This window comes from Hemitrygon akajei, chromosome 6 (genome assembly GCF_048418815.1).
Source record: "Hemitrygon akajei chromosome 6, sHemAka1.3, whole genome shotgun sequence".
Lineage (NCBI taxonomy): Eukaryota > Metazoa > Chordata > Chondrichthyes > Myliobatiformes > Dasyatidae > Hemitrygon > Hemitrygon akajei.
This window is the reverse complement of record NC_133129.1, coordinates 97,991,293-98,016,592: the sequence shown is the minus strand read 5'-3', so window position 1 is coordinate 98,016,592 and position 25,300 is coordinate 97,991,293. Positions and strand designations below refer to the sequence as shown.

The following is a 25,300-nucleotide window of genomic DNA, read 5'->3' as shown; positions in this document are numbered from 1 at the left end:
ATAAATGAAATCAAATCCTTAGAAATCCTGAAAAGGTGAAGCTCAGGCAGGTTAATGGTGCCTAATGGCGACACCTTTGCTTGCAGCTTCAGAAACAGCTCTATTTCCATCTTCAATATCTCTATATTTCCCTTTCAGAGTTCCTTTGAAGACCCTGACCCAGAGTTACATGCTGACTACGGTTTTTTGCAGGAATGGGACCCCTCTCAGCGCTTCACAACTAGCCATTGTTCAGCACGCCAGGGGCTCGGCCTAACAGCTCCGCTTGCTTTCGGAGGCCTGGGATCTCATGGCTCTGGAGACAGGAGGGAAACTTGAGGTTGGTGCCTCTGCAGAGGATCAGTGTGTCGTTGGAGACAGAAGATATCTGGCTGTGTGCCCAGAGACCCAAGATCTTTGGGCACAGAGCTCGGATAAAGCAATGCAACGGACTTTTAACATCATAAACCAGCAAGTTGTTTGTTATGTCTCCCCTCTCGCTGTGAAACTGAGACATCTCTTTCTCCCTTATTAGGGAGAGAGAGCGCCTGTGGTAGATCAAATGCCGGGTGAACAATGTAGTCTTTGGAGTACTGCAAGTCTGTGCCTTTGCTGTTGCCTTGCTCACGCTTGAGTGCTCAATGGCGGGTGTCAATGCTTTTTTTTTTTTGCCGGTGGGGGTGATGGCGGGTGGGAAGGGGGATTGTTGCTTGCTGCTGCTTACGCACAAGAGGGAGAGGAGCTGGGAGGGGAGGTTGGGGTTTTAACATTTAACTGTCGTCCATTCTTTGGGGGCACCTCTGTTTTCGTGGATGGTTACGAAGAAAAAGTATTTCAGGATGTATATTGTATACATCTCTTTGGTATTAAATGTACCTTTGAAAGAGGTGCAATAAGATCAGAAGATGTAGAATTCTTGCAGGTAGAGTTAAGAAAAAAGGACTCTGATGGGAGTTATATGCAGGCCTCCAAACAGTAGCCAGGTACAGTATTTCTGTTTTTGCACATTTTTAAAAAATCTATTCAATATACATAATTGATTTACTTATTTATTTGCTATTATGTTTTATTTTATTTATTATTCTCTCTCTGCTAGATAATGTATCGCATTAAGCTGCTGTTGCTAAGTTAACAAATTTCACATCACATGTTGGTGATAATAAACCTGATTCTGATGTGAGCCACAAATTACAGCAGAAAATAGAACATGCATGACAAAAGGAAAATGTTACAATAGTCATGGAGGACTTCAATATGTAGGTAGATTGGGAAAATCAGGTTGGTGCTAAATCCTGAGAGACAATTTCTAGAATGCCTAAGAGATGGCTTTTTAGAACCTCTAATGGTTGAGCCCACTGGTGAAAAGGCACATTTAGATTGAGTGCTGTGTAATTAACCAGATTTGATTAGGGAGCTTAAGGTAAAGGAACCCTTAGGAGACAGGAATCATGATAGAATTTACCATGCAATTTGAAAGAGAGAGGCCAAAGTCAGATGTGTCAATATTACAGTGGAGTAAAGTAACATTTTAGAGACATGACAGAGAAGCTGACTGAAGTTGATTGCAAGGGGACACTAAAAGGACGGTGGCAGAACAACAACGGCTGGAGCTTCTGGAAGAAATTCATAAGACCCAGATAGATACATCCTAAGGAAGTAGTATTCCAAAGGCATGCCTGACAAGGGAAGTCAAAAACATAATAAAAGGAAAAAAGAGGGCATATAATAGGGAAAAAAATTAGTGGGAACATAGAGGATTGTGAAGCTTTTTAAAGCCAACAGAAGACAGCTATAATAGGCATAAAGAGGGAAAAGAAATATGTAAGTTAGCCAATAATATCAAAGAGGATGCCAAAAGTTTGTTCAGATATATGAAGAGTAAAAGAGAGACAAGACCTCTGGAAAATGACTCTGGAGAGATAGAGAGGGGGTCAAGGAAATGGCAGACAAACTAAATAAGTATTTTGCATCAGTCATCACTAATCACTGTGGAAGACACTAGCAGTATACTGGAAGTTTGAGAATAGCAGAAGGTGAGTGCAATTGCTGTTACTAGGGAGAATGTGCTTGGGAAGCTGAAAGGTCTGAAGGTAGGTGAGTCACCTGGTTCAGATGGAGTATACCTCAGGGTTCAGAAAGAGGTAGGTAAAGAGACAGTGAAGGCATTAGTAATGATCTTTCAAGAATCAATAGATTCTGGCATAGTTCCAGAGTTCTGTACATTGCAAATATTACTCCACTCTTCAAGAAGGAAGGAGGGAGAAGGGAAATTATAATGCCAGTTAGCCTGACCTCAGTGCTGGGGAAGATGTTGGAGTTGAGGTTTCGGGGTACTTGGAGGCACATGATAAAAAATATGCCTAGTCAGCATGGATTGTTTGAAGTAAAGTCTTGCCTGACAAATCTGTTGTAATTCTTTGAAGAAATAACAACCAGGATAGTCAAAGGAAATTAAGTGTTTTTGTGTACTTGGATTTTCAGAAGGCCTTTGACATGGTGCTGCACTTGAGGCTGCTTAACAAGATAAGTGCCCATGATATTATAGGAAAGATACTACCGTGGATAGAGGGTTGGCTGATTGGCAGGAGCTGAAGAGTGGGAATAAAAGGAGCCTTTTCTGGTTGACTGCCATTGACTAGTGGTGTTCCACAGGGGTCAGTGTTGGAACAGTTTCTTTTTACATTGTATGTCAATGATTCGGATGACAGAATTGATGGTTTTGGGGCTAAGTTGCAGACAATACAAAGATTGGTGGAGGGAAAGGTAGTGTTGAGGAAGCAAGGAGGCTATAGAAGTACTTACAAAAGAAAATTTGCAGATGCTGGAAATCCAAGCAACACACACAAAATGCTGAAGGAACCCAGCAAGCCAGACAGCATCTGTAGAAAAACGTACAGTCGACGTACCAGGACAGATTAAGAGAATGGGTAAAGAACAGGAAGATTGGATACAATGTAGGGAAGTGTATGGTCATGCAAAGTGGTAGAAAAAATAAAAGCATTTTCTAATCAGGCAGAAAATTTAACAACTCATAAGTGCAAAGGGACCAGAGTCCTTGTGCAGGATTCCCTACAGGTTAACTTGCAGGTTGAGTCAGTAGTGAGGAAGACAAATGCAATGTTAGCATTTGTTTCAAGAGAACTAGAATATAAAAGCAAGGATGTAATGCTGAGGCTTTGTAAGGTACTGGTGAGGCCTCAATTGGGAGTATTTTGAGCCCATTATCTAAGAAGGGAGGTGCTGACATTGGAGATGGTTCTGAGGATGTTCATCAGAATGATTCCAGGAATGAAAGGGTTATCTTATGAGGAACATTTGATGGCTCTGGGACTGTACTCGTTGGAATTTAGAGGAATGAGGGAGAGAATGTCACTGAAACCTATCAAATGACGAAAGGTCTAGATAGAGTGGATATGGAGAATAGTTCCTATAGTGGGTAGTCTTGGACAAGAGGATACAGTCTCATAAAAGAGAAATGCCCATTTAGAGCGGCGATGAGGAGGAATTTTAGCCAGAAGGTGGAAAATCTGTGGAAGTTGTTGCCAATGGCAGCTGTGGAGGCCAGATAATTGGGTGTATTTAAAGTAGAGGTTGACAGGTTTTTGATTAGTCAGGGCATGAACGTCTATGAGCAGAAGGCAGGAGAATGGGGTTGAGAGGGAAAATAGATCTGTCATGATGAAATGGCAGAGCAGACTCAATGGGCCAAATAGCCTAATTCTGCTCCTATCTCATGGTCTTATGTTCTAAAATCTTTAGGCTTGAATGGGACAGTCTAAAATTTACTATGCTACTGTATATGGATGTCCATATAGTAGTTGCATTATATACAGCAGTGTAAGTTGAGTTGGAGTTTATAGCTAAGCAGGGTATTTATAGCTACGTTGTGTATTTCATATTTTAGTAATATTTGAGGGATATGGTAAATATATTGTTTGAAGTATTCATTGCCCACTTACACTGGTCAGCAATGTTTTTAGAAAGTGTTTCTTGCTCAGAATTTTTTTTGGTTCTAACAGACCACTTGAAGCTGAACACAAATATAATTTCAGACTACTTGTATCATGCAAGAATTTGGAGAAGTAAGAAATTAACTTTTATTGAATATAATGTACTTAACTGCATAACAGTGCTGATGCTTTGCAATCGTTCAACCAAGCTAAAAACGCTTCGTCAACGATTTTCGTTTATACTCAGTGACTGAAGCTTCTTAAGTGTCCAACAATCAGCCAGCACTGATGGATTTCAGTTGCCCTGATACCATTTCTCCATGTCTGGAGTCTCCAGTGTCCTGGAGAAACCTTTCAGCTTGCTTGTCTCTGACAAGCGGCAAGATTTGCAGGGAAGAAGTCTAAATGAGAATACAGAAAATGAAACCTCAGTGATTGTGTGTTGGTTTTGTATGCTTGAAGCATGTTGTCAACCAGGGGCATGTAGCTTGGTGCTCTTGTTGTTGCCAAGAAAATTTTCAACAGCATCCTCGCATGCCTTCCTCGCGATTTTCTCCAGTCCCACGATAAATTCTTCGAATTGCCTGTCATTGATGACCTGCTTGAATTGTGGAGCAACAAAAATACTTTCCTAAATCTTGGCATCAGTTATTCTGAGAAACATCTGTCTCATATATCAAACTCTTTCATGAAAGGTTTTCTGCCTGGTGACAGTAGATTCCATCCTAGTCTTGAACCCAGTAATTCAGTTTATGCTTTTGACAAACCCAAGTCTCTGATAAGGTCATTTAACTCAGAGTGAGTTGTCAGATGAGTCTCACTCGACATAAAGGGTTCAATATCTGTATCAGTGTTGTTTCCCTTTCTTGGCTTGTGCATCATGACATCTTCGTCCGCCTCCTCTAGACTCAATGTCTCTGGTGGCTTCAGTACTAGAAGACTATCGTCATATAGCACAGGCCTCATGCCTGAAGGAAGACTGGGGTATTCAGTGGATTTATTTTTTAGTGGAGAAACCAAACACATTGGTCAGACATAAGTAGCATTCTTCTGCTCTCGCCATGTCATCGGGACTGGGAACAGCATTGAATCCAAGTACCTCTGAGTCAACTTCTAAGATCAACAGCGCATGTCCTGTAACAAATACAAGGAGTCCAGGCTTTCTCTTGGTCATCAAATTTACACCCAAAGTAGAGCCTATAGGCTTTCTTAATAAGAGGATTCATGCTCAATCTTTGGGATTGGACAAGTGTATACTTGCTACAGACACAACAGGAAGTATCACAGCTGTTGTAATATTGCAAGATTATTTTACTATCACAAATACTCCTGAAAATATAATTACTTTATTATAATAAGTACACACAATATGGTACACGTATATGCACATCAACATGGTTGCAAATATACATGTAAACGCAATGCAAGACAACAGTGTATGTGCAATGTTTCTGCAACCTTTCTAAAATCTGTCCTGCCTAAGCACGCCCAGGCATGTCTGGACAAGATAGAAAACTTTTCAGCTTACATTGTGGGCAACATTTTAATTAACTTGAATAATGAATTTAAATAACAAATATAGGCAATTTTTTTTTTAAAAAAACTGATGTGTGAGAGGGAAGTTTCATGGTGATTTTCAGCACCCCAAAATCCATAAGATACAGCCAAAAGTATTTAGGCAGCCAAATCTGTTGTCCAGTGCAATTCGTTATGGGTTAAACATAAGAGTACGTGAATGGCATAAGTCATTCCACCACCATCATCACAGATGTGCGCCTCACTAAGTAAAACTAAACATACACAAGTTATCCTGGGCTCTCCCATGTTTTTCTTTCAAGTAGTTTAGGAATTATTGGCTATAACAGTATGTTCTGTCTGTGATTACATGAGTTTCCTCTGGGTGCTTTGATTTCCTCCCATTTTCCCCAAAGACATACATGGTAGGGTTAGTAAGTTGTGGGTATGCTATGCTGCTGCCATAAGCATGGCAACACTTGCAGGCAGACACCAGCACATCTCCGACTGTGTTGGTTGTTGACACAAACAATGCATTTCACTGCATGTTTCAGTATACATATGACAAAGCAAATCTCTGTATTTACAAATATTACACTGATACGTGGACAAATGCACATAAAGCTAGTGTCATACAACTCAAACTGGTCCTTTGTCTATATTGACTATCAAGTATGTCTGTATGAATGCCATTTTCATCAATTAGTAGTCTACTATACCTCAGTGATACAATGCTCTTCAGATACTACTTAAGAGTTGTGAGGTTACCTGCCTCCACAATCTTCTGTCCTTTTAATCTTTGGGTGGAAGTCTTCCTCGAACCCCTCTAAACATTTAATTCACACCTTTAACCTAGTCTTAGACACCCCCACCTTGAGGAAAGATTTCTTACTAGCTACCCGATTGTTCACCTCAATTTTATAGGCCACTATTAGGGACAACCCTAACATTGAAAGGTCTCATTGAGAATGATGGATAACATCAAATATTCTCCTGTAGTCTCCTACGGCTGAGAACCATAACTGAATTTACGATGTGTACAGTCAGTGAAGTTCTAATGCGATTGAACAATCTGTCGCTGCTTAAAAGCAATGGAAATAGTCTGGACTGTGGCTGGCACACTGCCCCTTTAAGAAGACACTAGCGAAAGAAGGGTCAGTGTGCTGATCTGATGGTGTGTCTAAAATAAAAAGAGGTTTTCAACTCCCAATCTTGCTGGCAAACGTAGTCACTGGTAAATAAAACTGACGATCTTAGAGCTAAGGTGCTATATCACAGGGAAATTAGGAACACATGCATCCTTTGTTTTACAGAATCTTGGTTAACCCCTTCCGTGCCAGACGCAAAATTCAAATAGACGGGTTCACAATACACCATCAAGGTAGGTTGGTCAAGTCTCTCAAAAGCAGGGGTGGAGTTGTATGCCTCATGATCAACTCCTTGTGGCATACTAATGTGTTGGCAATATCCTAATATAGCTCACAGGACCTAGAACACCTCACAATTAAGTGCCGGCCATTCTACCTGCCACGAGATTTCAGCGATCTTTTTGTTAGTGGTGTACATTCCACTTCAGGCTAATGTCAAACAGGCTCTAGACGAACTGAACACTGTAATCAACAGGCAAGAAACAGCACATTCCGATACCTTCCTCATCATGATTTTAACCAGGCCAGCTTGATAAAGTCAATAAATAATTAACAACAAATCTTCTATAATACCAAAGGAAATAACACACTGGACCACTGTTACACCAAGTTCAAGAGTGTCTTCCATGCTATCCCACACTTTAGCAAGCCTGATCACCTCTGGCTGCACTTGTACTCCCTGAGTACAGGCAAAGACAGAAGACTGCAGCAGCAGTACTGAGGACTAGTAAGATGTGGACCAGGGAGGCACAGGAGTGCTTATAGGACTGCTTTGAATAAGTGGACTGGACTGTGTTTAGGAAGTCATTTTTGAGCCTGGATGAGTACGCTACAGTTGTCACCGACTTCATTAAAACCTGTGTTGATGAGTGCGTGCCTGCGAAAACTTGCTGTACATTTCAAACCAAAAGCCATGGATGAACCAAGAGGTTTGTAGTCTGCTGAGGGCTAGATCTGTGGCATTTAAGTGTGGCAATCCAGATCTGTATTAGAAAACCAGGTATGACTTGCAGAGGGCTATTTCAAGAGCCAAGAATTCCGGTAGAGGTTAGAGGCAACATCAAATGCACGTCAACTCTGGCAGGGTTTGCAGGCCATTACTTCCTATAAAGCAAAATCCAACATCATGACTGGCAGTGATGCTTCACTACCAGACAAGCTCCTTTTATACTCGCTTTGAAAGGTAGAATAAAACCAAAGCTATGAGGATCCCTGCAGCATTCGATGACCCTGTGATCTGTCTCAGAGGCTGTCAAAGGGTGAACCCTTGCAAGGCAGCAGGACTCAGTGGAGTACCCAAGGCTCTGAAACGCTTTGCCAACCAACTGGCAGGAGTATTCAAAGACACTTCGAAAAGCTACAGAACCTAGGTCTCTGTACCACCCTCTGCAACTGGATCCTCAACTTCCTAACCATAAGTCCACAATCTGTGCAGATTGAAAATAAGATCTCCACCTCACTGACAATAAACAATGGCACTCCACAGGGATATGTGCTTAGCCCACTGCTCTACTCTCTCCACACCCTTGACTGTGTGGCTCTAACAGTATTTATAAATTTCTGATGATACAACCATTGATGGTAGAATTTCAGATAGTGACGAAAGGGCGTACAGGAGCAACATACACCAGTTAGTTGAGTGACATCGCAGCAACAACCTTGCACTTAACATCAGCAAGACCAAAGAGCTGATTGGGGATTTCAGGAAAGGCAACACAAGGGACAGAAACCAATCCTCAGAGGGATCAGAAGTGGAGAGAAAGAGCAATTTTAAGTTCCTAGGTGTCAGTATCTCTGAGGACTTAACCTGGACTCAAGATATTGATGCAACTGTAAAGAAGTCAAGACAGCGACTATATTTCATTAGGAGTTTAAGGAGATTTGGCTTGTCAACTAAAACACTCGAAAACTTCTACAAATGTACCACGGAGAGCATTCTGACTGGCTACGTTGCCATCTGGTATTGGGGGTGGGGGGGGGGGGGTTGGAAGCTACTGCACAAGATCAAAATAAGTTGTAGAAACTTTAAAATTAGTCAGCTCTATCATGGGTATCAGGATCCACAGTATCCAAGAAATCTTCAAGGAGCGGTGCCTTAGGAAGACAGCGTCCATCATTAAGGATCCCCACCACTCAGGCCATGTCCTCTTCTGTTACTGTCAATAAGGAGATACAAAAGCCTGAAAGCACACACACAGTGATTCAGGAACAGCTTCTTCCCCTTTAGAGAGGGTGAACCCTCACAAGGCAGCAGGATGGAGTACCTGGTAAAGTTCTGAAAAACTTTGCCAACCAACTGGTGGGAGTATTCAAAAACATTTTGAAAAGCTACAGAACCCAGGCCTCTGCACCTCCCTCTACAACTAGATCCTCCAATTGAGTGAGAGGGGCAGGCGAGACAGCAAGTGTGAGAGGGTGAGGTTCCATAGAATATAAAATGGTCACATTCATGTACCATCTTGTACTCCCACCCCCTCACTTGCCCTCCCAACTTCTTAATCGGGCTTATGCTGCCTGAACTCCTTAATTCCTCCAGCATTTTGCATTTACAGTAAAATTAGGTTCACTTGCTCTAGTTTAGTTGAGTTGAAGAATAAAACAATGATGCAAACAAAAACTATAATTTCAGCTTGAAATTCAGAAGTGATAATCAAGAACTGTTATATTACATAGAAAATTAGGCCAAAATAAAATAATAATCAAGGTTGGGATCTCATTCATTCCACGTCTTAATACCAATATTGCGGGAGTTTAGATGATGTACCAAGTGCCTCAAAAAAATAGAAAATATACCCAGTTATCCATAAAAAGGCAAGATGACATGGGAGTGAAATAGGAGATATTAGATTAAATTTCCACTGAGATTTTAATGAATCTGACAAGTGAACTCTAAAAACTTAAAGCATTTTGTTAACTTGAATGCAACTACTTTTCCATTTTCCGATCTTTGTTTATGTAGTTTTTCATATATTCTACTGCATTTCTTTATTTTCCTGTAAATGCCCGCAGGAAAATGAATATCAAGGTAATTTTACTTGCAACTTTGAACTGAAAGTAGGTTCAGTCAAGTTAACAAAATGTATTAAAGGAATATCTTTAATACCTTTGTATACCCAAAGCATTTTGTTAACTTGACTGAAACTACTTTTCATGTTAGCTTGGTCATATTTTTGATCATGTGGACCATGTGCTAATTTTGTACAAAAGATACCAAAAAAGGCGCTCTTAGGAAATCATTTCCAAACAACTCCTTACGGACAATCGTGCTTTTTAGATGCAGCACTAAGAGAATCATCTCATTAGCTACCAGACATTATGTGACCAGGATCAGGTCCTGTGTTTTATCTATCATTGTGGGATACGAATACCGTTTGAAATGGATCAGTCTACCCGCCTCGTAGCTCAAAGAGGACCTTGCCATTGTTCAATTATACCAAATATGTCCCTCCCTGCAGCAATTCATGAATCCAAATTATCAGCATCATATTAAATCTGTAGTAACATCAGACAATCTCAGATCCATTGAATATCTCATGGAAAGTCAAAGTCACTGCAAAGATTAGCATCATCTTCCGACAAGGATCAAGCCAAATTAAGCAAATTAAATATTACCATTTTAAGCTTCTAAATATTACTTAAGATTAGAAATTTGACATTTTCAATTTGGCAAACAATTTAAGCTACATGTCTTTTTACATCAGAGATAGTGAAGCATAACATTTCTTTCTCTCCCTAAGCACCCCAACACCTCAACCACACTTTCCTACTCAACAAGACTATTAATATAGTAGTGAGAAGCAAATAGCACAAAAAAGTAAAGAAACTGATGTCTCAGCTTGCTACCATGCCCAATATCATGAACACTATTTCTATACAAGTATGATTCTTTGTTCAAATTGTTCTGGTCAAACTAATGAAAATTAAAGGAAGTATCACTGTTTTAACTCAAAAAAAATCTACATCTGATTTCAATAATCAAATTGTCCTACAGTTGTGTTTCATGATAAATCCATGAAAAATTCTCCCACTCACATTTTCAATTGAAATTCTAGTTAAAAGCAATTCCATTAAAATTGTATCTCACAAGACCTATAGTTACAATACTATTTCATAACATACCAAATGTTTCCACAAAATAAATATGAAACTTCTGATTTTCATGGGCTACAAAATCGACAAACTAAAATAAAAATTACAATTTAAAATAGATTTATGCCAGAAATAGAACATGGCACAATCAAGACATAAGCATTTCTGATAGGAAACTAAAAAGCCCTCTCACGTGTAAATGAAATTACAGGAGGTAAAATGGGCAAGTAGGTAATAGATACAGTTCAACAGCATAATACAAAGATTAATGCAACAAATGAAGAATTATGGTTAAGTTACTAAAAGGACTAAGTGTGTTCTTAGCTGTCCAGTTACTGACATGGAGTGTACAAGAAACCAAATATTCTCCAGTTGTAAAGAACTGAAAAGAGCTGACAGAGCTTCCAAAATCATCACTCAGCAAGCTGACTACGCAATCTTGTTCTGGCATCACTCAGTAACTACCTACTAAAATTCTCAAGTGGAGATATACTGCATGGCTAAATTACAATTGTCAAAAATCATTTTTCCTAGCTGTCCAATTTATGATTTCAGTGCTTCTAATGTCACTCACCTCCATCTGATCAGCTCAGAAACAAAGGAAAAATACAATAATTAGTTGTCACCTGCTTCTAGAAATGTCATTTTTCTGCTCATAAGTCAAGTTGTTTTAGCACAGCTGTGAAATACATACTATCAAGCAATTGGTTATTCAGAAATAGCAAGATCTTTTGAAATACCATAAACGCTTCCTCTGACACAGCATGCACTTGCAATAAAATGGTCAAAAATTCACACACGATTGAGCTAAACTTCAACCATATTTGCTTTTAAAATAAACTCCTGTCAATTCCATCTCCTCACTGGTAAATAGCACAAGTTAAACTGGATAATACATCACCTTGGCTTCCCACTTAATCTGAAGCTGAATCTCCAAACTAGCATCTCCATAATCTTCAGCAATTTCACCACCAAACCACATTTATTGTACAGTCATTTATAATTCTACCCTCTTGCTTTCAGGACCTTCACATATCCTGACCACAAATGGGTGAAAATATAATGGAAGCATAAGTGAAAATGAGCTCTTTAGTATCCCCTTTTTTCCTCTCCTTTAGTGGCATGAACCTATTTGACCCAAAAACCTTACTGCCTTCCCTCATCTTTTAAGATCCCACTTAAACTCCAAGTTAACAAGCTCTAATCTATGACAGCCTTCCACACTCAGTCCACTGAAACAACTTGGAATATTTTTCTGCAGTTGAGACACCATTTGTCAGGTTTTATGGAGGACATTAGCTTTAGTCATAGAGCAATACAACATGAATACAGGCACTTCGACCCAACAAGTCAATGCTAAGCACAGTGCCCACCCAGCTAGTTCCAATTTCATACATGTATCCCTCAAAGCCCTGCCCTTCTGTATACCCTTCCAGCGCTTCCTAATACTATTGTACTGTCTTAATTACTTCTCGGCCCATGTACACACCAACCTCCGCATGAAAAGGTTGCCTTTTAAATCTTTCCCTTCTCACCTAAATATATGCTCCTTAGTTTTGATCTCCCCTACCCTAGCGAAAAGATTGTTACCATCTACCTCTTAATTTTAAGCATTTCCCATAAGGACACCACTCACATCCCTACTTTCCAAGGAAGCCTGGCCAATCTCCCCCTATAACTCAGACCCTCTAGTCTGGCAACATCCTCGCAAATCTTTTCTGCACTCTTTCCAATTTAACCATCTTTCCCATAATCAAAATTGTACACGACTCCAAGTGCAGCCTCACTGAAAACCCTGTACAACTGCAACATAACGTCCCAACTCCTACACTGACTTTACTGATAAAGTTCAGCATGCCAATTGCCTTTTTCACCACCCTGTCTACATGTGATGCCATTTTCAACCAACTGTGCACTTGAAATCTCTCAAGAATTATTCTATAAATCAAGAAAACAAAACTGTCTTTGAGACTATTTCTTTGCAAAATAATCTTTTTTAAAAACTCAAAATTATAATCCACATAACTTGCCAAATCAAATCATTGCTGGAGTTGATAATGAAAATCCTTATATGCCAAAAGTACAGACTTAGAACTTATTTCAGGAGGTTCTGTTTATTTACAAAAAAGTTTAAAAAGTGAATGACTTTATTCACCCTTAGATTCATCATTTCTAAAAAGCAAGATATATGAAACATGTTCCGACAAGATTAAAAAAAACAAAAAATAAACTTGTTTCTTCACACTCTTTTACCCTGGACAAGGTTTTCCTGCAAATTATTGTGAAAATATTAAGCATGAATTTCTGGAAGCTTGAAAATAATTCCTATACTTCACCTGAAAACAGTGCTGTTGAATCCTCAAAATCCAATACCAGCTAAATGAATTACACTTCTGCCTAATAATAACAAAAGCCATTTAACTCACAAAGAAATAAACTAAGGTAACAAAGACATTCTGACATTGAATATTATAAAACAATTTTGTTTGATTTAAAACCTTACCTAGAGCAACAATATTTTAGTCCTTGAAAATTGTCAATTTTCAGAAGTATAATACAAAACCACAAGGCAGAGCAATAAGGACTATGATGTCTCATTGCTCAGATTAAAATAGAAAACCCAAATGCCTCCTACAGCTGTAACAGAGAAATGTGGCTGCTAACATTTTAACTTGGCGGTGCTGGCTAGAAGGACTGAATGGCCTACTCCTGCACCTACTTTCTATTGTCTAACTTTGGAAATCAATAGTGAAAGTTTCCTATGACAATATAACCTACATATAAATGTTAATGCATCAAATATATACATGGCTGGTGTCAGACTTTGATTTTCCACATTTCCCAATGCAGTCATGCAAAGGTTATGACATCACTCTGGACTTCAGGTGGTTTTAATTCCCTGAAACAGAGCTTAAAAAGTGAGGGGCGATAGAAGAGAATGGAATTAGAAATCTACACTCTGCTTTATATAGTTTGAAGAATCCATGATCATTAACCCTGAAAGGCAATGTCAAGTATGATGCATTGTACTCACAATCATTAATCATCCCAGAAGACAGAAAATACTATAAAGACCAATTACTGTGACAGAAAATATCATGCAGTCATTAGATGGAGGCTGGTAACAAGCAGCTTGATTTGGAGACTCAAAAATAGACAACAGCTTTCAGTGATCGAAGAATCAAAAATTAGAGATTTAGAGTCAGGAGAAAGGAGTCAACCACTTCAGAGATGCTGCAGTTCTCTAACTGTGGATGTTCAGCCATATTCAAGGCCAAGGTAGGTTTTTTAAGCAGTATAAAAATGAGGAAACCAGAAGATCGTACAGCAAAATAAAGAGGCACAGGATCAGCCATACTACTGTACTACTTACGTTAAAAGAAAACCACTAGATTTGTCCACTTCAAATTAAGCACATTTTAAATGAATAACTGTAAAATATTAACTTTCTTTTTCAAATGCTGCATTAGGATTCAAGTTATACACAACAGAAACAGGCCAGCATCTATTTACAATGGCAAATTAATCCACCAATTATCTCTTATTGGGTGGAGTACAGGAAGCTAATGTAAATAGGGAGATAAGATAGGATAACAAGATATTGGACTGATTCGAAGTAGGGTGGTAAGCTAAATAAGAAAGCATTTAAACAGTTGAATTTGAGTGCCTGTAGTTATGCATGCTTACACTACAAAATTTGAATTTGACCATCCCAGCTTTGTGTGAAGCAATGTTTGTAAACAACATAATCTTTAGGAACAATACTCACAAACATTTTGAGACTGCTCAACAAAAATGTAATAAGTGTCTCAAAAAGATAAAAGCTTATTTGTAGCAGAAAGTAATGTCCTGCATCTGTGCTAACAAGATGTACCTATCAGTTGACAAATAACAATGGAAAAGCAACATAACTTGGTTGTGAGAATCTCAGTGTATGATGAACAATGACCATACCTCAAAGAATGTGATGAGTACATCCTGTCTAGATGGATGGGCATTTCCAGTCAGTTCCCATACTTCAATAAAATATTTAAATGGGCGTAGTGTGGCATGGTTCAACCCTGGACACTGTTAAAAGCTGAGAACTATAGAAAAAGTGGACGCTGCAAGATAATTGGATAGAAAATGATAAAATTTCAAAATCTGCAGGTTCGATTCTATTTTGTATTAGCCAGTTTGACCCTGGTGAATGATCTTAACAAGCAGTCCTTTATCAACAATGGCAAATATCATACAGATCAAAAGAAATGAAAATTAAGAGATACAAAGAATAAACAATGCAAAGCAGTTTCACAGGCATTCAACTAATTAGTTTGGAAGTCAGCTTCAATCAAGATTTCTAACAACACTGATTATCTTAAAATTATTACATTCTACTGCTCTACTTATACTTCAATATTTAAAGTACATAAATGCCTCAAATTCACAATTTTCTCCCGTTCTGATATAAATATCAACTTATTTCTGTGCGCAAATCTTGTGGTATTTTTGTCATGGTTTGGTCTGATCCTAACCAGTCCAATTCCTGACTGCTAGAACAGCAGTTAAAAACATTATAAACCTCCTATATAAATCCTATTTGTGACAGATGTCATTCTGAGATAGCGTCTTTAACTCATATGTTTTGGTCTTGTCCGCTTTTTTAAAAATATTGGAAAGACATTTTTGATATTATTTCCACGGTATTGAACATTGATTTACAACCTCATCCAATTACTGCAATTTTTGGTTTACCAATGATGGACTCAGTCCATTTATCCTCTTCTGCTTGTCGAATGATTGCATTTCTTACATTAATGGCTAGATCTATTTTGTTGAATTGGAAAGAAATTAATCCTCCTACCGTATTTCATTGGTTTTCTCAAACTATGTTATGTCTAAATTTAGAAAAAATTAGAAGTGTTGTATTTGATACTTCTATTAAATTTGAAAAGATATGGAGACCATTTATTCAATATTTTCATATGATGTAATGTGACCCTGTTCCAAGCCTATTTGTTTTTCCAGTTTTGACTTTATATATATTGAGAGGATCGGAGTTGACGACACTGATGATTTTGTATTCTTGTTAGATATTATAAACAGCCCTGTTTTTTTCTTTTTTTCCCCTTTTTTCTTTTTTCGTTTTTTTCCTTATTAGTTATTAGATTGTTAGATTAGTTTTTCTTGCATAATTTTTTTTTCTTTTTCTCTTTTTTGTTTTTTTTAATATATATATTATGATATACCTAGGTTTGCTTTGTTTATATGTTACTTGTATCGTCCATGATTTGGGAATACTCATTTATATTGTAACTATTGCTTATGTATTCTTTCATGTTCAGTTGAAATGTGTATGTTTGTAATCCCATTATCTATGTATTAATCTTATTATGTTGATATTAATAATAATAAAGATTGAAAAAGAAAAGAAATTATAAACCTAGTCTCTGCAGCATTTTCCTGAGTTACAACAAAGTAGCATTACACTCAATGTAAAATGAACACAGGTGGATAGTAGAAAAATACTCTCACTTTGCAACTTCAGCAAACTAAAGTGCAATGACCCCTACAGGGGAGTGGGGGTAATCTGTAGGATATGTACAAGACCAGGAAGAGACATCACTCAAATTATTAGATGTATCCAGTTTGATTTCTAAAATCATGTGTACATAAACCCACTAGAACCGGTCCAAACTGTAGAACTACATAAAAACTTTAGTTCTAGAAGTTAAAGCAATCAAGGAAATAAAATACCTATGATTTTGATACAAATTCATACTAAAGTAAATTTTAAAACCTGCTATTTATTCCTCAATGCAAATTAGCGAGCAAAGTGCATTTGTGGCCATTTGCAAATGAACAGCTTCCCACTCAAGAGACATAGCTAATGGGCAAGTGGACCAAATGTGCCATATGTAATCCAAAGAAATAAACCAAACTAGATCTATTTAATCAGTTACCAATACAATGATTTTCATGGATGCTGCTAAATTGCCTCCTTAAGCAATGGCATACATTTTCCAACTGTTAGTAAAGTCAAAACACTTATGATTTCTCAAACAGAAAGCAAAGTGATCTGAAATATACACAAGCTTTATGGAAACTGAAAATATTTTATGTGATCGGTCATGGGCAGTTTTCACTCAGTCCCAGAATTGGGGCACAAAACAAGTATCAGAAAATACATACATATCTAAACTATTCCAGTACTTGAGCCCCAGCAGTTTAAGTGTTTATCCAGTTCTTAAGTCTTTTGAGAACTGCCACCATACTTTCCAGATTGCAACCACCCTCCAAGTGAACACTTTTTTAATCAGATCCCATCTTGTGTCTCAGCTTAAATTGATGCCTTCTGGTCTTGGACAACAATGTCATGGGAAAAAAATATTACTTTCTACTAATATTTGCATATATACTCAGTAGGTACAGGAATGAAATCCGATGTGGTCTTCTGCTGCTGTAGCCCATCCACTTCAAGGTACGACGTGCTGTACGTTCTGAGATGCTCTTCTGCACACCACTGTTGTAGTGCAAGGTCATTTGAGTTAGTCACCTTCCAATCAGCTTGAACCAGTCTGGCCAATCTTCTCTGACCTCTCTCATTAACAAAGCATTTTTGCCCACAGAAATACTGCTCACAGGATGTTTTTTTAAATTTTTCAGACCATTCTCTGTAAACTCTAGAGACTGCATGAAAATCCCAGGAGATCAGCAGTTTCCAAGATACTCAAACCACACCATCTGGTACCAACATCACTTCTTCAGTCTGATGTTTGGTCTGAACAACAACTGAACCTCTTGACCATGTCTGCATGCTTTTATACATTGAATAGCTGCCACATAATTAACTGATTAAATATCTGCATTAATGACCACCTAATAGAAAGACCACTGAGTGTATATATGTCATAACTTTGCATATGTCTATTCCCAGGACCTGATCAAGTGCACCCCCCAACACTATGTGACAAGAAGCCAAGGAAGAAATTGCAGAGGCCTTTGTAGAGATATTGGCTTCATCGTTAGCCACCGGTGAAGTTCAGAAGACTAATGTTCTTCCATTATTCAAATCAAGTCACTTTTATTGTCATTTCGACCATAACCGCTGTGTACAGTACATAGTAAAAATGTGACAACATTTTTCAGGACCATGGTGTTACATGACAGTGCAAAAACTAGACTGAACTACGTAAAAAACAACACAGAGAAAAAAACAACACACAACTACACTAGACTACAGACCTACCCAGGACTGCATAAAGTGCACAAAACAGTGCAGGCATTACAATAAATAATAAACAGGACAATAGGGCAGTAAGGTGTCAGTCCAGGCTCTGGGTGTTGAGGCGTCTGATAGCTTGGGGGAAGAAACTGTTATAGTCTGGTCGTGAGAGCCCGAATGCTTCGGTGCATAAGGATAGTGATGCACCATCAATATCTCACTCTGAGACATAAAAGCGAGGTATCGGCTTTTATTGACTGGAAGAAGGAACGAGCAGTGAGTGACCACCATACTACATCCTGGAGACTGAGAGGCCGGGCTCAGACCTCCATCACCTTTATACAGGGGTCTGTGGGAGGAGCCACAGGAGCAGTCATCAGGGGGCGTGTCCAGACAGGTATATGTAGTTCACCACAGATAGCAAGGACAGGATGGGCCAGTGAGCTTGACCTCAGTTGTAGGAAGGTTACTGGAATGAATCACTTGAATCATCAAGACCAGATCAGGAATAAATAGTATGGTTTTGTGCTGGAGAGGTCCTGTCTGACAAGCTTTTAGAGTTTTTCTGAAGGGTAGAGATAAAGTTAGGGCCGTGTATACCTTCATAGACTTTAGTAAGGCCTTTGACAAGGTCCTGCATGGCAGGAGGATGTGGAAGATTAGGTTGCATGGGTTTCAGGGGGGTACTAGCAAGACGTATTCAGAACTGGCTCAATGATAAGCAGAGGGTGATGGCTGGGATTTGGGAGTCCTAGTGAAGGATTCCTTAAAGGTTAATTTGCAGGTTGAGTCAATGCCAGGCAAAGAAAATACAATGTTCACATTTGTTTCAAAAGTACTAGAATAAAAAAGGATGTAATTCTGAGGCACTGGTTAGGCCTCACTTGGAGTATTGTGAGCAGTTTTGGGCCCCTTACTAAGAAAAAATGCAATGGCATTGGGGAAAGCCTAGAGAAGTTCATGAGAATGAAAGGGTCAACATATAATAAGCAACACACACAAAATACTGGAGAAACTCAAGTCAGGCAGCATCTATGAAAGTGAATATACACAGTCCATGTTTTGGGCCAAGACCCTTCTTCAGGAACATTTGACGGTTCACTGGTGTTTAGAAGAATTTTGGGGGTGGTGTGTGGAAATCGCATTGAAATTTATCAAAGATTGGAAGGCCTACGTAGAGTGGATGTGTAGAGAGGTGTGGTCAGCATGAACAGTTGGGCTGAAGTGCCTGCTTCCGTGTATCACTCTATGACAATCAGAACTTCAGCCACACTACTCTGCCACAAAGCAAACCCTGCCTATCCAGTCCCTCCTCACAGATGAAATGATCCATTCCAGACAACATACTGGCAAAGTTTCTCTAACTCTCCAGTATAATCGTCTTTCCTATAATGTGACGATCAGACCTACAGTCTTTTGTAATATAAAGATGCAAACGTTTATTTTTATATTACTCCAGCATGCATAATCCAGCAACAGATGCTGTTTACAAACACCCATCAGATCATTCTCCGTGTACTATAGGTCAAATGACACACCAAGGCAGCTCAAATCACAGTGACTGCACCCTCTTCTTAGCAACACAGATTCCAAGTACTCAACTACACTTAAGGACCTGCACTGCAATAGTTGATTACACAATCTTTGGTACTGCAGACAACCAACTGAATATCACTGGAATAATTTAAACAAAAGAAACTAATTTTTAAAAAATGTAACATATTCCTCTGGCAACAGCTGATGTAAAATGATGCATCTCTTTTCGCCTGTCCGAACCTTAACAAACACAAACATGTACAGATGAATCATAAGACCATAAGATATATTAGCAGTAGGCCACTCAGCCCATCGAGTCTACTCTGTCATTCAATCATGGGCTGATCCAATTCTTCCTGTCACCCCACATCCCTGCCTTCTCCATACCCTTTGATGGCTAATCAAGAACCTATCTCTGCCTTAAATGCACCCAATGATTTGGCCTCCACAGCCACTCGTGGCAACAAATTCCACAGATTTATCATCCTCTGACTAAAGTAATTTCTCCGCATCTCTGTTCTAAATGGACATTCTTCAAACCTTAAGTCATGCCCTCTTGTCCTAGACTCCCATATCATGGGAAATAACTTTGCCACATCTAATTTGTTCAGGCATTTTAATGTTCGGAAAGTTTCTATGAGATCTCCCTCTCATTCTCCTGAACTCCAGGAAATATAGCCCAAGAGCTGCCAGACATTCCTCATACTGTAACCCTTTCATTCCTGGAATCATTCTCATGAATCTTCTCTGAGCCCTCTCCAATGTCAGTATGTCCTTTCTAAAATAAAGAGCCCAAAGCTGCACACAAGTGTGGTCTCACAAGTGCCTCATAGAGACTCAACATCACATCCCTGCTCTTATATTCTATACCTCTAGAAATGAATGCCAACATTGCATTTGCCTTTTTCACCATGACTCAACCTGGCGGTTAACCTTTAGGGCACCCTACACAAGGACTCCCAAGTCCCTTTGCATCTCTGCATTTTGAATTCTCTCACCATCTAAATAGTCTACCTATTTATTTCTTCCACCAAAGTGCATGACCATACACTAGCCAACATTGCATTTCATTTGCCACTTCTTTGCTCATTCCCCTAAAATATCTAAGTCTCTCTGCAGGCTCTTTGTTCCCTCAACACTACCCGCTCCTCCACCTATCTTTGTATCATCGACAAATTTAGCTGCAAATCCATTAATCCCATAGTCCACATCATTAACATACATCGTAAAAAGCAGCGGTTCCAATGCCGACCACCTTGAAACTCCACTGGTAACCAGCAGCCAGCCAGAATAGGATCCCTTTATCCCCACTCTTGGGGTCTGGGTCTATAGCCCCCTCCCCGCAAGAGGATAGAGTGGTAAAGATGTATCGCATGCTTACCTTCATCACACGTGGCGTAGAGTACAAGAATCAGGAAGTCATGATGCTATTGTAAAAAGTTTTGATTAGGCCATATTTGGAATACAGTTCTGGTTGCCCTAATACAGTTTGGAGGGTGGGGAGGGGGGGCAGAAGAAGTTTAGTGGGGTGCTACCTGGATTAGAGGATATGAGCTACAAGGAGAAATTGTATAAACTAGGATTGTTTAGGACTGGCAGAGGCTGAGGGGAGACCTGATAAAAGTTGATGAGAGGCATAGATAGGGTAAACAGTCAAAAATCTTTTTTTTTCCTCTTAGGATAGAAAGGTCAAATACTAGAGTGCATTGCTTTAAGTTGAGGGGAAAAGTTTAAAGGAGATGCGCGGGGTATTTTTTTTAAACTGGGAGCTGCCAGAAGTAGTAATAGATGCAGTTACAATAATGATGTTCAAGAGATTTTTTAAATACTCATGCAAATTCAGAGAATGGGGCTATTATGGATCACTTACAGGCAGAATGGATTAGTTTAATTTGGCATCATGCTTAGCACAGACATTGTGGGCTGAAGGATCTGTTCCTGTGTTGTATTATACTGCTCTAGGTTCATACACTGTATGCACAGAACTTCCAATATCAGACTTGCCATACTTAACTTTTGTATCTAAAATCAACACACACTATAGGTAATAAATAATTTTCATCAATTTATCTGTACTTGGTGCTCTTGAAAGTTGATAATTTTCAATCCATAAACCCATTGATTCCTATGTAAAGAGACTAATTTTGCATGGGAGTAAAAAGCCTGAAAATGAGAAAGTGCATCGTGATTAAAATTTCACACAAAATGCCATTATTTAAAAAATGCTGATATGAAAGGCTTCTTTTGGTATTTGAATAAAACCCTTCATTTTTTAATCAGATTAACAGAAAATACTAACAAATGTTTGGTACAGTGTGCAATAGCTCATAAGTACTAAGTCATACAGGGAAGATATGGGTTCAGAAACCAATAATTTTCCTTTAATCAGGACTTGTCAATACTTAAAACATACCCTCTGTACAGTATGAATAGATTGTATATAGCCTCAAAAATTGTTCGGTAACGTTTTGTCAGTGTACTGATCAGACTGGAAGCCGAGCAATTTGCGACAATTTGTGAATGTGCTGCTCAATCTTAATTGTAGTTTAGTAACAAAAAACTTAAAACATACATAATCTTCACTACCGGCAAGCTAATTAATCTATATCTACTTTACAATTTCATGCACTTTTTTTTAAAGTAACCTACCTACCATTTCATTACATTCCTGAAAACGTAATTGCTCATAAATTTAAAAAATAAAAGTGAACTAAAAAATTCAATTATTTGTCACGACATTCACAAACAACATCATGTAGATTGCTGCAGAGAAATTAACACACGTTTTGCTGACCCAATCACCAAATGCAATTTATTCTAAATTAGACAAAAATACAAAACAAAGCACCATTTTAAAATCGGTTTAAAAATTTATGCAATGGTCACATCACTCTCCACCATCGAAGGCATCTTCAAAAGGAGGTGCCTCAAGAAGGCGGTATCCCACCGGGCACACGCCCTCCTGTCATTACTACCGAGGGGGGAGGTACACAAGACTGACAATGATTCAGGATCAACTTCTTCCCCTCTGCCATCAGATTTCTCAACGATCCATGAACACTGCCTCACTATTCTTCCCTTGCCAAAAAATTTACTTATTCATTTAGTAATGTCTTTTTTAACTAAGCTGCTGCCACAAAACTACAAATTTCACAAAATATCAGTGAAAACAAACCTGAATCTGACTTTCACTGTCTACATTTACAAATTTCTTTTACTTCTTATTCCAAATTTTAAAAGGTTCGCATAACTAACCCAAATTATAAACCCATAAAGTTTTGATAATGCACCAATTTTGATTCCAAGTTCTGTAATTTAGATACCAGTTATAAATACAATTATAAAATAGATCTTTGCACATTTTCAAAACTGCATAATTTTATCTAAAGGAATTCAATTAAATATCAGTTTTAAAAGCAACTGTTTTGCTCCCCAGTTCTGAAGAAAATTAATTTGTAAATAAATATATTTATTATTCTTTGAAAAATTGTTCTACATTGTGTTTAGTATTTAATGTTGATTACTCAATTAGGTTTAAAATAACTATTTGAGTTAAATGTAACGTATGCTCAAGATCAACTAAAAAAAATCGAGTTAATTCTTCCCTCCAATTCTTTTGGGGAACGTCAGGACTCTGGTACAAGAATACACAAAATTGGCGGCAATATTTTATGTTTTTTTTAATCGCTGAACGATATTAAAAAAAAACAAAATGTTTTGGATTGTATTACAAAGAAATGTAACGAATTCAATTTCACCCGCGAACTAAGCATCAATTGTAAATAAAAGATCCGGTTATAAAATCCATCACATTAAAGAATTAGGATATTTTAATAGGTAGATCAGCCATACAAATGCCGCTCTCACGCAGAGCTTTTAAATAACTACCGATTTGTGGAATATCTTTCACTAATGGCTGGACTTTCTGCCTGTCAGGATATAACAGTGGGAATTAACTGCGAATCCGCTGTAAAATTATGTGCGGGTCTAAAGTTTCCCAATTTACTTTGCCCCATCCTGCCGTCGGTGAAATATTGACAATTCTTTCCTTCAAAAGATCTACTTGCAAACTAAACATTGAATTCTATATACCGTGTGTGCAGTCAAAAAGATTAAAATCAAAAGGCACACAACGCCATCCATTCAATTCCCTTCAATAATCCTCCTCCTCACACCAAATCTTAGTTTAGTATCGCAACATTTATGGGGGAAAAATCCTGGATGTGAAACTTAATCTAAACTTATAACTAAAGAAAAAAACCCCAGCCTCCTATTCAGAGTAAGTTCGTTTAGAAGAATGTAATTAAACTCAAAATACCAGAATTCCTTAAACGAAAGAAGGGGAGAGACAGAGGGTCAGGAGACGTTTAATTTCAATATTTGAGATTATTATATGGTCATTTGTCTTCTGGGGCTTCAGAAAACGGATTAAAAGAAAGAGGAGGTGGAATTTGTTGGGAGACCAAAGAGAAGAGGAAGAGAGCGGGAGGGGAAAAGGACGGGAGGAGGAAGAAGAAGAAGGGAGAGAGAAAAAAAATCATTAAAAAATATTCGGTGAAAAATCCTCTCACTCACCTCCTCCCTCCGCTTGAAAATGGCGCCCAAACCGCCAGCCAACCGTTAGAGCCGCGCGCTCTGCATCATGGGAGTCGGCGGCCCCCAACAACAGCAAGCACCTCCCCTCACCCCGCGCTGGAAAATGGCGCGACAGCAACACCCACGTCAACAACTGACCATCACCTCCCCTCCTCACACCCTAGACTGAAAATGGCAGCAGAAACAACAACAACAACCGACTCCCTCCCCTCTCCCTACCCCTCACCCCCCAACTACCACCACCAAACCCCGGGTTTGAAAATGGCGCCCAAACCACCGGCCAACCGTTAGAGCCGGGCACTCAGCACCACGTGAGCGCCAATAACCTCTCGCGTCCAAACCGCCCGCCAACCGTTCGAGCGGCGCGCCAGACACCATAGCAACCGTACAACAACTCCCGCCCACCCCTCCCCTCAACAAACACTTTATTTTTTTTTCGTTAACTATTCTCTGCCTGGCAACGTTAACTGTCGGCAGGTCGTATTTTTTATTTTATATGCTTTATATATATATATTCTGCGCGCGCGGGGGAAAGGCATCAAAAAAAAGGCGCGGGAAACCTCAACAGCCGTTTGGCGCAGCCGCGGAGCTGACGGGAGAATCGAACCAAAATAAGAAATTGGCGGAACACCAAGTCACATATCCCATTGGTGTTCTGTGATGTTGATTTTTTTTCATGCAGCCAGGTGTCATCTTTGCAAAGGAGGAACAACGTCAACAATCTTTGTTCACTTGACAACAGGAGTTGGATGCGTGAGCCATTCATTCACTCAGGGAAGGTGGTGTCACCCATCTCCTATGAATAGACAATATTTCGGGCCGAGACCCTTCATCGAGGTTTACATCATCTGCATTCTCTTAACCTGACTTGTAAAATATGTTATCTAAAAGAAAGTAGCTTTGAGATAAATCCAACAGCGGTCAACCCAAAATGTCATTGGATTTCCACAGGAGATAGCGGTATGGCGCTGACTGGTAGTTAACAGCGATTGTCTGATCACTAAAGAGAGTATATTGACTGGCTACATCACAGCCTGGTATGGAAACACCAATGCCCTTGAACAGAAAATTCGACAAAAAGTAGTGGATATGGCTCAGTCCATCGCAGGTAGTGCCCTCCCAACCATTGAGCGCATCTACACTAAGGATTGTCAAAGGAAAGCAGCATTTGACCAACAGGGACCCCCACCACTCAGGCCATGCTCTCTTCTCACTGCTGTCTTCAGGAAGGTGGTACTGGAGCCTCAGGTCTCGCACCATCGCAGTTACATCCCCTCAACCAT

At 39.0% G+C, this 25,300-nt stretch overlaps 1 long non-coding RNA gene across 1 annotated transcript in view; it reads right to left on the bottom strand.

Moving 5' to 3' along the window:
• Positions 1-14,728, bottom strand: part of LOC140729339 (uncharacterized) — a 69,542-nt gene extending 54,814 nt beyond the window's left edge. Inside the window, exon 1 of the long non-coding RNA XR_012099309.1 lies at positions 14,636-14,728. This is a non-coding gene — a long non-coding RNA (uncharacterized lncRNA). The remainder of the gene's footprint in view (positions 1-14,635) is intronic.
• Positions 14,729-25,300: the final 10,572 nt, after the last annotated feature.